The sequence below is a fragment of the Nansenia antarctica genome (genome assembly GCF_963989245.1).
Source record: "Nansenia antarctica genome assembly, chromosome: 18".
NCBI lineage: Eukaryota > Metazoa > Chordata > Actinopteri > Argentiniformes > Microstomatidae > Nansenia > Nansenia antarctica.
Window position 1 is genome coordinate 6024749 of NC_137691.1, and position 10000 is coordinate 6034748.

Sequence of the window (10000 nt, forward strand, 5' to 3'; positions counted from 1 at the left end):
GCCGGAGAAGAACTTCAGCGTAGCAGCACCGATGCTCTGACCCGGACAGACCGGCAGGTAGCCGTCATGGTAACCAGGAAGGAGCTTGAAGAAGGGTCTTTGAAACGGAGAACCGACCGACTGCGCTAGACAACAAAACTCAACTCAAGAGGGTGTTTGATGGGGGGGGGGGGGGTTAATCTGAATTTAGTGAAGAGGTTGGTTGTAGTTCTTGCCTTCACCTCAGGCTTTGGAAGCCATGGTGGGGGAAAGTCAGAGTCAGCAGCCGCAAGTAAGAAAGAGAAAGATCTCCCGAGGGTATCGTGGATTAGTGGAACACGCTTACCAGACCTTACTCGTGAATCAAGTCTAGACTGTACTTTTCTCTTTAATCCTTCCTTTAATCTTCTCCACCTTCACCTTCAGCAGATCTTTACACAGTGCTGCCTCCGATGGTACTCCGTTGGGCTTACTCACAAATGTGTTGCTCCTCTTCCACCTCTATCCTATGTGGAAGATGAAGAATCCTATGACCCAATTTCTGAGAGATCTTGGAAACTCGCTCTCCTCGATTGTCGGGAATATAATCTGGAATTATGCAAGAGTCAAGAAATGAGCTTGGTTCTTTTTCTCCATAAAGACTGTGTATTAGTGCACCCCACCAAAGCACACAAGATGGTCTGCCTCGAGCAAATCTCTGTTTTGTGTCTGTAGGCTTTTTTCCCTTCTTTTTTTTTAGATCATTTCTTCATTTCCATTGCAAGGTATCCACCACATACTTCCCTATCTTCATACTCATCTTCAATTCGGCTGCGTTTGAAGAAATATCATAATTTTTTCCCTTCGTACTCTCACCGACAGCGAAACGTATGTTCTGTGGGAAAGACAAACCAGACACGGCGACGACGACCAAACACCAACTTCAGCTGACCGAGCAAAGAAAAAACCAGTTTGAATGTAAATAAGAGAAAAGAAACATCAATATGGAAATCATTCACGTGTCACGAAGCGTGTGGCCGTCGATTCTCCTTTTTTCCCGACAGCGTGAGGCAAAGACACGCTAATGTCATGCATGAATCACGTATGCCCGCCGTGTGGATCGATGACAGAGGCTGAAAACATCTGTTGTAATTCCCCACAAGCAGCGAAACGGCGGAGAGACGGCAGCCATACAGCAGGAACACTGGCACAGCCTCCGCCTGCTTCCCTCCTCTGTACAGAATCTCCCCTCGGTCACCACATCTTCTCCTCCGAGTGTCTCAGCCAATTAGCAAGTCAATAAAATGTGTCTGTGAGGCAGAGAGAGCCCATCGGCTCAGCTCTCAGCCCCTCCTCCCTTGCCTTCCTCCTCCTCCTCCTTCTCCTCCTCCTCTTCCTAGAGCCACAGTGCCTTCCAGACCTCTGCTAGCACACCATTAGCCCCCCAGCTCCATCGCTACACAGCCAGAGGGGGGTGACGCCTGTGGGTGAAGCTCCCAAGGAGAGAGGGCTGTCTTCAGTCAGGTTGACACGTTCTGTGGCTCGTGTCGGAGCAGACAAAACAAAGAGAGCAAAAACCTCTGCCTTCTCCTACCCATCCCTCACTCGCTCTCTCTCTCTCTCTCTGTTTCTCCCGCTCGCTCTATCGCTCTCTTTTTCGTAAGGCAATCTCTGGGCAGTTCTTGCTCTCTCTCCCTCTCCCTCTCTCTCTCTCTCTCCCTCTCTCTCTCTGTCCCTCTCTTCTGCTCTACCCCTCCCTTCCCACCTCTCAGGAAAGAGGGAGAGAGCAATGATGCACTGGAGGAAAAAAAAAATGATGAAAAAACCCACAGACGTCACACAGATGAATGAAAAGAGCGAGAGAGGGAGGAAGGAAAGGGGTAGAGAGAGAGAGAGAGAGAGAGAGAGAGAGAGAGAGAGAGAGGAGAGAGAGGGGGGGGGGGGCGAAGAGGAGAAAAATGAACCGACCAGTATGTGGGGGAAGGGGAGAAACAAATAAATAAATATAGTGCTTTTTTTTTTAACAAAATGATGAGGGTGATAATAAATCTTCGGGAAACCGAGAAGAGGCGGGGGTGAGAGAGAGGAGAGGAGAGGAAGAGAAGTGAGGGTAGCAAGAGGTGGAGGAGAGACACACATGTGAGGAATACAGGAGAGGACAGAGGGGAAAAGGAGGGAGAAAGGGGGGAAGGGAGACAAAAACAGAAGGGAGAGGTGTGAGAGAGAGAGAGAGAGAGAGAGAGACTACACAGCCTCTCCTCCATCTCTCTACACTCCCCTTATTCAGCACTGGTGTGGCAACAGCTCCCCTTGCCCCCTCTCAAGCAGTAAGCATTGGTAGCAACAGCTTACTCCCCACCTCTCTCTTCCACCCTCTCCCCCTTCGTCTCCCCCCCCCCCCCTCCCCAACACTGGGCTGGGCTTGCCTGTTACCAAGGTGTTTGGAGCTCCAGGACATCACAGTAGACAGCCACTACCTCCCTCTGTCTGTCTGTGTCCCTCTCTCTCTCTCTCTCTCTCTCTCTCAGCTGTGTGTGTGTGTGTGTGTGTGTGTGTGTGTGTGTGTGTGTGTGCGTGCGTGCGTGCGTGCGTGTGTGTGTGTGTGTGTGTGTGTGTGTGTGTGTGTGTGTGTGTGTGCGTGAGTATGTTTTAGAGATGGAGAGAGAAAAGGAAGTGGAAAAAGAACCAGGAGGAGAGACATGGTTCACTTGCTTCCCGTTTGTTCATCATTAGTGACAAGAACAATGAAGAGATATGCATACTGCCAATAGTAGAAACTGGAAGCCATTATTATAAATTACCTATTTGCCACATGAATCGAGTATGTGAGTGTACATTTATGTAAAGTTCAATATACATTGTTGTAAGTGTCCACACATTGTGTGTGTGTGTGTGTGTGTGTGTGTGTGTGTGTGTGTGTGTGTGTGTGTGTGCTATCCACCTGTGTCTCCTGCTTAATTGGTTGACATCTACATTGTACATTTACATTTTGGGCATTTAGCAGACGCCTTATTCCAAAGCGACTTACAGGCTTTTCCAGGGATGAAGAGTAACTCAGTCTTGTTAAGGTTGAGCTTGAGATGGTAGGCTGACATCCATGTAGAGATGTCAGCGAGACATGCAGAGACACGTGTTGCCACGTGTAGGTCAGAGGGGGGGAAAGACAGGAAGAGTTGAGTGTTATCTGCATAGCTGTGGTAGGAGAACCCTTGTGAGGAGATTTGGCATAGAGGGAGAACAGTAGGGGCCCTAGGACAAAGCCCTGGGGTACCCCAGTGGAGAGGGTTCTCTCCAAGTCACCTGGTAGGAGCAACCCACCAGGTAGGAAGCAAACCAGGAGAGATGCCCAGTTCTGAGAGGATGGAGAGAAGGATCTTGTGGTTGACTGTGTCGAAGTCAGCAGACAGGTCCAGGAGGATGAGAACAGAGGAGGGGGAGGAAGCTTGAGCAGAGTGGAGGGCCTCCGTGACAGCAAGGAGAGCAGTCTAAGTGGAGTGCCCAGCCTTGAAGTCGGATTGGTGGGGGTCCAGATGTTGCATCTTCGGGAGATAGTCAGTCAGTTGTTTAGATGCAGCACGTTCAAGGGTTTTGGGTCATCAGCAGACAGGGAGGAAGGAAGAAGGGGAGGAGGTGGGTTGAGGAGTGTGGAGAATGTGGAGAACAGTTTTCTAGGATTAGAGGCAGAAGAATGTATTTTGGAATGATAGTAGGATGTTTTAGCAGCTGATCAATGCAGAGGAGGTGTAGTTGGAGAGGAGAGAGTGATAGAGGTTTAGGTCATCAGAGAGACCGGTCTTTCTCCATTTCCTCTCAGCTGCCCTGAGCTCTATTCTACAAGCATGTAGCCTTTCAGAGAGCCAGGGAGCACGAGGAGAGGATCGTGCTGGCTTCAAGGTTAGTGAACAGAGGGCGTCGAAGGATGAGGTGAGAGCGTACAGGAGGGTTGAGGATGCCGCATCAGTGGATAGAAGGGAGAAGGATTCGACAGAGGGTAGGGAGGATAGGACGAGAGGAAGAGAGAGGGTGGTAGGGGACAGGGTACGTAGGTTGCGACGAGAGGGTTTTAAGTGGTTAGAGACTGACAGGGAAGAGGTGGTTTTGAGGGGGAGGGAGAAGGATACAAAGTGATGATCAGAAACTGGAAGAGGGGTAACAGTAAGGTTGGAAGTCTGGGAGGATCTGGTGAAGACAAAGTCGAGCTGATTGCCTGCCTTGTGAGTCGGAGGAGAGGATGAGGCCAAAGGGGAGGAGAAGGTCAAGTACTCCAGATGAGAGAAGCTTCTCTGACCGGAAGTTGAAGTCACCCATCTATGAAGGACACCCTCAGAGAGAGTGTGGTTTTGTAACAACAAAAGAATGCATGCAAATATGTGTGTTAAGTATTGTAGAGTGTGGTTTTGTGACAAAAAAAAATGCATGCAAATATATGTGTGTTAAGCATAGTAATGGTCATAATAGCATCAACAAACAACAAACAATCATGGTCCAAAAGTCTGAGGTCTGATATTCATCTACACTACAGCAATGATCTCAACACAAACCGATGAGATTTCAAGATGCACCCATCATCTCTGACATCGAAGTTCAAAGGTTCCGCGTCGCCAGACAAACATTCCGACCATTCCGAGGAGGGGAGCTGGTGTATTCAGTGTGGTGGCGGCATGTTTGAGTTTGTCATTGTTTCCTTCCACCTATTGTGACATCACAATAGCGTCCCCCTCTAGGGACAGCGGCCCTGTGCGCTCAGCCACATCATCTGCATAAATAAAACGGTGACACTCAAGAGCGACCACTGCTGCCCCCTTATGCTAATCGGACACCTGACATCCGCTTGGCTTTCTTTTGTGTAATCACAGGCATCAGAGTAGTACACTTTGTCCTGCTGAGGTGTGACCTCTTCTTTAAAGGAACGCATTAACATTAACGTTATGCAGCTCTGAGCTGGATCCTACGCTATTGTTGTGTGACAAGGGGGGCATTATGGGATCCTCCGTTGAGAAATTAAATCAACATTTAACCTTCCAGCCTCACAGTAATGACGATTAATATCTGTTAATATCCGGCCTTGAAGTGAGCAGATAGTGTGGGCTTCTGTGTGGGCTTCTGTGTGTGTGTGTGTGTGTGTGTGTGTGTGTGTGTGTGTGTGTGTGTGTGCGTGCATGTGTGTGTGTGTGAGTGCGTGGGTGTGCGTGAAGAGTGTGGGAGGGATAGGTGCGGGGGCTGGAAGGGGGGTGGGGTGACAGGGCTAATTGTGAGGGAGAGAAGGGGGAGTTGGCATTGGGGACCCCCTTCACTGGCTATCAAGAAATTGGACACACACAGTGATAACGACCCATCATCAGCAATGCAAATAGAAGACGGGAAACACACCGACAACATGACAACAGTTACCGTGTGTGTAGCAGGGTTTCCGTTAGAAAAATTTGCCGTCGGACATCGTGTCCGGGAAGAATTCGATTTACCGGACAAACGTGATATATTCCGGTCATCATATTAAAATATAATATTTTTTTTTTTTTTTCCAAAATCATATATTTTTTTCCTCCAAATCTAATGTTTGTCGCGGTGATTACTGTTGTGTAGCGGCCTATATATGCCATTTAATGTCTATTTCTCATCCGATACGATTAGATGCGAGCTATATAATATATAATAATATAACATGATTTGACGCATGCGCGCTATGCCATGCGTCAAATCCAGCGCTGAACGGGTCCAGCGCTGAACGGGCGCCTCACTGGGAACTGAACAGACAGCATCGATCAATGAACGGACTCCACATTACGTTAACTGAAGTTTGTTAAATTGTTTGGGATTAATGTGAGTTTTCTATTTTCTCTTTACAGTTTTACCCTTTTTTTTTTTTTAAATCAATAAAACAACGTCATTTCTATAAGTCTCGCTGGTTGGGAAGGCATTTCGTTTAGCTCGGGAGTATGACAATGGGAAGAACATAACTGTTTATTGAGAAACAATTGATAGGCAGTCTGGGATACGTATATAAAGAAATACCACAATGTCTAGATGTATAACATTTTATTGAACAGTAACAGTGCAAGCATGTAGGCTACGGGGAACAGGGATTTTGGTCAGTAGGTCCTTTGTACAGAGGGCGTTTCTCTCCGACAACGCGTTCCCAGGTACCATGGAAGTCATAGGTAGTCCAGCACACTGACAGAGAGACAGACAGACAGACAGACAGACAGACAGACAGGCAGACAGACAGATAGACAGACAGACAGACAGACAGACAGACAGTCAGCTTACTTCTACCCTTTTGAGTGGAATTACTCCTTTAATTAGCTGTTAGCCATCTCAAAGCCCCCTGAGTTGCTCGTCAACACTGAGAATAGACCACATTATAGAAACCAAAACACCGTTTTTTTAAATCCACAGGGAATAACCGAGAGTGTAAGGAAAGGCACACCCAGCGCTGTCAGTGGTGGGGAGACTTGAAGTGGCTTTGCTTGATTTCCATCACAGATTCAAGGATTGAAACACTGATGAAAATAGGGAGTAATAGTGATGGGATTATTTTAGATTATTTTAGATTAGATTAGATTAGATTAGGTGAGATTCAACTTTATTGTCATTGCAGAGTACAAGTACCAGACAACAAAATGCAGTTTAGCATCTAACCAGAAGTGCAAATAGTGATATAAAAACAAACACTTAACTTTCGGGGAAACTGCTAAAATAAAATAAATTAAATAAATTAAAAAAGAAAGCGACTATTAGCACCGCCGAATGACAACAAACGTATGAGTAATGAGTAAAACAATGTCACTTTTATAGTATGTTGTTTAACTTGCCGTTCGGTCGCCATGGCTCTGGTGTGTGTAGCAGCTTCAGCTAGCTGGCTGGAAACTTCTAGGGGTGCGTTCGTAAACACGCTCTGAGAGCGCCGGAGCGCACGCTGGCTTCGATGTCACAGAGCGACCGAGTCGTTCGATTGGACGAGAGGCGTTCCGCGAGTGCTGATCGGATTTCCAGAGCGTGTTTACGAACGCACCCAGCCAGCTTTAGCGAATTGTATTCAAAGGGAATTATTTTCACCGGACAATATGTCCGACGACTTTTCAATTTGTCGGACTTCACCAAATTTTACCGGACAAAGACCGGCAATTGCCGGTTAACGGAAACCCAGGTGTGTAGGCTATGCCTCGCACACACTGCAGAACGAGGCACACATAGAGGGAGAGTGAGGGGTTCCGAAATCTAATTAGAGCTCTCGAGTGAGAATCTGAGGTGTCTTCATTAAGCCTAATTACTGCGCCACTGAAAGATATGAGATTTATAATAATAACACAAATAGAGGAATTCAACCAGTCTGACGAGTCTGCATCTTAGTGACATACATAGCTTCTTCCCTAACCCTAGTCCTAGAAGCACTTTTATTTGCGAAAGAAGTAGGTTGGCGATGAGCGTGTTTGGTGTCTCCATCGGGCAGGAAGCGGCCTTTAAAAGAAATCGAGAGGAAATAGAGCCAACGACGAGACCCGCTGCCATGACAACCTCCACAGGGGCACGCCATCAGTAACCACAAGTTGCAACCTTCCTTCTCACCTTATGCTATTTTTTCTTCAGAAACGATTCAAGTAAGACAGCATTGTTTCAAACCGCACTGTTTATCACACAGATGTGCTGTTGGTAGATTCAAAGCAGGTCATGCTTGGTGAGACCAGCCCCCCCCTTCCCCCGCCAAAAAAAAGGGGAAAAAAGAAAAATAAATAAGAAATAAGTCTCGTCTTTTTTACCTCATGGAGGAAGTAGCTTGATGTGCAATGCCATGCGGATATGATGATGAAGCACTGAGGCAACCGTTTACAACCAAAACAGCACCAAGACATGCAACACAGTACTAACACTCTACTCTCACACAAAGTCATATATATATATATATAGAGAGAGAGACATGAGGTGTGACCTGAACCTTGTTAAAAGGAAAACACATGTCAGGGATGGTTGGGATTCTGATACAGACACTCATACATGTGTCCAATACACAAGCATACCTCAAAACTACAGGGAGGAGGAATAACCTGTGATCTCTTACCTCTAAGGAGAATAATAAGCATGTACTACTGTATGCTTATTGCGTATCATGATTTCTCTCTCACCCATTGCTTCTCTCTGATTGTCTGTGTGTGTCGTCCTCTCTCTCCCGCACCATTCCCTACTGTGAGCAATCACATCTCAACCTCTCACAACTGACAACATGTCTGACACGCACCTGGGGAGACACTGAGACTGAAATCATGGCATTAGGAGAAGTATACGACGCTGCTCAGCGATCAACATTCTATCCCGCCATTCTCTCTCACCTATCCCTCCATTCTCTCTCCATTCGCCTATCCCTCCATTCTCTCTCCATTCGCCTATCCCTCCATTCTCTCTCCATTCGCCTATCCCTCCATTCTCTCTCGCCTATCCCTCCATTCTCTCTCGCCTATCCCTCCATTCTCTCTCCATTCGCCTATCCCTCCATTCTCTCTCCATTCGCCTATCCCTCCATTCTATCCATTCTCCTATCTCTCCATTCTAGCTCTCCATTCTCTCCAGTCTCCTATCTCTCCATTCTATCTCTCTCCCGTGGGCACTTAGTCCCTTTTGGTCTCACGTTATGAGGCGAGGGCAGCGGTGGCGCAGGAGGTAGAGCCGGAGTCTAATGATCACAAGGTCGGCAGATCGGTGGCTCGAACCCCGGCTGGCCACATGTCGAGGTGTCCTTGGGCAAGGCACTGGACCCCCCTAATTGCTCCAGGGTCGCCGTCTATGGCGGACTCCTTGCCTAGAGAGTAAAATGCCAAATTCCAACAACTGACTGATAAGTTGATTGCATGGCAATAAAACAATTATTATTAAAAAAACTAAAAAACGTAAATAATAATCATAAGTATTGTTATTATGATCACATACTTCATCAGAATAAAGGAAGGTGGGTGCATGCATACTGCTACTTCGTGTGGACAAGACTTGAATCACAACAAAACCGTTTTGAGTGGATGTCAGTTGAGCAGTGAGCCGCTGTGGGACTTCCACTTTTCAGACAAGTGAGGAGATGGTGAGATAAAAAGAGAGCGTTCACACAAGCCTTGAGTCCTTCCATCTCTCTTTGAGCCAAAATAGACTCTCTCAAGCATGAACTATAAATAGTATCTATGTAGATGTTTTCTCCGAAGCTGCAGCTCTGAGAAAATGAATACCTTTTCTCATTTGTGTTCATAAAAGTTATCGTCAAACAATTACCACAAGCGACACGGCCTAGTAAAGGCACTTTCCTCAGACTTCGAGTATTGATCCCCTTAAATCAATAAATGCTTTGGTGACTAAATAGTAGGTAGTGTTGGTGCTTGGTGGAGTACATAATGATATGTGTGGTGTGGGTTCAAATCCAAACCCAGGCGGACAAGGATCAAGTCTGTTACACAGACAAGCTGGCATAAATAACTGAATGGTATGAATCCATTTGGCTGTATACAGTTGTGTGAACCCATGTATTTTTCATGTGTGTGTGTGTGTGTGGGGGGGGGGGGGGGGGCTGTTTTGTGGGCCGTTGCGGTAGATGTGTACATGACTGAACAGAATAAGCTGTAGGCTCGCGAGATATTGGTAATACAATAATACACACCATTTCTAATGTCAAGGGAGTTAGCCTATATCTAGTCTAGTATACGTGAGTGAGTACTCCTATTTCAAGAAGGGTGTGTGCATGATGACTTCCTTCCCTTTCTGTTAAGCCTACATGTTATGGGAAGAGTGATGCTGCTGTGCCCTCTCTCTCATTTAAGAACCAAGATATGCCTACAGAATTTCTACATCACATCCTCTGTTCTATGAAAATGATGTACTGTCTTAAGTTCTCTGTAATTTCTTGCTAAATTGTTACCACAGCCAAATTCCTGTAAGGTGTGTTATTACCCATTTACAGTTACACCAGACATTCAATTGGACTGGAGGTCTGTCTGCATCGCATAGCTACAAGCCCATTCTGAAACCCACCAGACCATAAACTGATTCATATTCAGTGACTACTGGAGAA

The 10000-nt window shown here is 46.5% G+C and overlaps 1 protein-coding gene across 2 annotated transcripts in view; it reads right to left on the reverse strand.

The window, feature by feature from the left end:
- Positions 1-10000, reverse strand: part of cdk4 (cyclin dependent kinase 4) — a 359603-nt gene that overhangs the window by 334495 nt on the left and 15108 nt on the right. The window lies entirely within an intron of this gene.